This window comes from Octopus bimaculoides, chromosome 24 (genome assembly GCF_046866305.1).
Source record: "Octopus bimaculoides isolate indiv1 chromosome 24, ASM4686630v1, whole genome shotgun sequence".
Taxonomy (NCBI): Eukaryota; Metazoa; Mollusca; class Cephalopoda; order Octopoda; family Octopodidae; genus Octopus; species Octopus bimaculoides.
This window is the reverse complement of record NC_142951.1, coordinates 25,851,612-25,854,111: the sequence shown is the minus strand read 5'-3', so window position 1 is coordinate 25,854,111 and position 2,500 is coordinate 25,851,612. Positions and strand designations below refer to the sequence as shown.

Sequence of the window (2,500 nt, the reverse complement as noted above, 5' to 3'; positions counted from 1 at the left end):
TATATATATAGTTAAAACTTACTGTGCCGGAGTTTTAATGGTGGCAGCTGATGAAGGGGATGTTTCTATGTGGCCTGCTTGTTTGTTGCACCTTGTTTACCAATTAGTCCTTGTTCTTTTGCCACGTCATGTACCCAGTTATGTATCTATATGTACATGTAGATGAACGTATATACATACATGTACATATATATGCATATACTCATATATTGTTTATATATATATATATATATATATATATATATATATATATATATACGACGGGTTCTTTCAGTTTCCGCCTACAAAATCCACTCACAGGGCTTCGATCGACCAGAAGCTATAGTGGAAGACTTGGCCAAGATGACACGCAGTGGGACACTGGACCCAGAACCATGTGGTTGGGAAGCAAGCTTCTTACCACACAGTCACGCCTACACCTACACACACACACACACACACACATATATTTATATATAGGTGTTGCATTCGTAATGCACCTGCAACTAAAAACACAATCTACTTAGTGTGTGTGTGTGTGTGTGTGTGTGTGTGTGTGTGTGTGTGTGTGTGTGTGTGTGTGTACAGGTGCTGTATTCGTGGTGCACCTGGAACTGAAAAAAACAATCTACTTTAGTACATTTGTACTTCAGAGATAACATACTTCTCTATATGTGTGTGTGTGCTTTTTGTGTTTGTGCTTGTGTTTGTACACCCACCAGGACCGCTTGACAACAAGAGAGATGAAAGAAGAAAAGAGATGGCTACATCACCTACAGTATTCCGATGCGGATTCACAATTCAAGAGGATGCAAAGTAGTAAATGCGACCGTAACATTTCATTTGTCATACAGGTAAAAAGATCATTAACAAGGTACTGTATCGGTTTGAACTAGGAATCGAAACTGCTTCGTAGACTTGGTTTATCAAGAAAGCGCATGATAATTTGCGTTGCTCAGAAGCATACATCTGTTACCAGCAAAAACTCCGAGTAGATACTTTTTAAAATAAATTGTTAACAAAGAATGTTATCACTGTGTAACATGTGACAATATGTGGAGAGATTTTGACGAGAAAATGTCTTTACTTATGCACAAGCGGACACATAGAAGCGAGTGTATAAACGCACACACGCATACATACATACATACATACATACATACATATACATATTTATGTGTGTGTGCGTGTGTATGTGTAGGCGCAGGAGTGGCTATGTGCTAAGTAGCTAACTTACCAGCCACATGGTTCCGGGTTATATATATATATATATATATATATATATATATATATATATACATATACACATACACTTATGTATGTATATGTTTGTGTGACTGTGTTTGTCACCCCACCATCGCTGGATAACCAATGCTGGTGTGTTTACATGCCCGTAACCTAGCGGTTCGGCAAAAGACACCGATAGAATAAGTACTAGGCTTACAAAGAATAAGTCCTGGGCTCGATTTGCTCGACTAAAGACAGTGCTCCGTTATGGCCGCAGTCAAAGTACTGAAACAAATAAAAGAGTAAAAGTGTGTATATATATATATATATATATATATATATATATATATATATATATATATATATATATATATATATGTTACCTGTTATAAATGCAAATGATAAGGTTATGAAAGGTATTGGATTCAACCAAACCCAAATATTCATACCAATAACAATTGGAGCACTACGATTTGCTAGTAAATGCTTAAAGGAGAATCTGGATAAACTGGCATTTTCAGAAAGAGAAATCGACCGGCTGATTCGTAGATTACAAGTGCAATCCGTGAGTGAAAGAGTAAAAATATAAAAGACTTTTCTCAAGTTCCAAATGTGAATTTGTCTGTGTTAACTACATCCCAAAGATGGAGCTTTGTATCTTTATTGGAAACTGGCTCCCTCTTCAATGGAAGATTTACAATAATTTTAAAAAATAGAAGATACACACACACACACACACATACGTACATGCTTATGTGCGTACAAACGTGCATACATAATTGAGTAGATGAGAAAAAAAAACTTTAATTCTTATGGGAGACAACTGTAAAAACTTTTTAAGGGGAAGTAACTTAAGCAATAAACAATGAACAAACTCAAGAAATATACATACATACATACATACATACATACATACATACATACATACATACATGTTCTTGTTCAGACAAAAAAAAAATGTAATTCTCAAGGGAGACAACTGGAAGAAATTGTTTCAGGGGAAGTAACTCAAGCAATAAACAATGAACAGACTCAAGAAATATACATGTTCTTGTTCAGACATCAGTCTAAATGCTTGCAGCCAGATGGAAATTCTAAATAGCGACGGACGGAAGTACCAGCTGAGTACGTCTTACTTTGCTCCATAGAAAAACGTTGAGTATTGATATGTATTAATAAAAATACTCAACATTTTCTTTTTTTTTATTGCGCACAAGAGGCTACAAACAGAGGGGACAAACAAGGACAGACAAAGGGATTAAGTCGATTACATCGACCCCAGTACGTAACTGGT

The 2,500-nt window shown here is 35.9% G+C and overlaps 1 protein-coding gene across 2 annotated transcripts in view; it reads right to left on the bottom strand.

Annotated features, from left to right (window-relative positions):
• LOC106881017 (metal cation symporter ZIP8) overlaps positions 1–1,059 on the bottom strand; it is a 33,675-nt gene extending 32,616 nt beyond the window's left edge. The window contains exon 1 of one of the 2 annotated variants that reach the window (XM_089340764.1): positions 753–1,059. The gene's annotated coding sequence lies outside the window, so the exon portion shown is untranslated. The remainder of the gene's footprint in view (positions 1–752) is intronic. The other variant, XM_089340763.1, reaches the window with a different exon arrangement.
• Between the last annotated feature and the right edge of the window lie 1,441 nt (positions 1,060–2,500).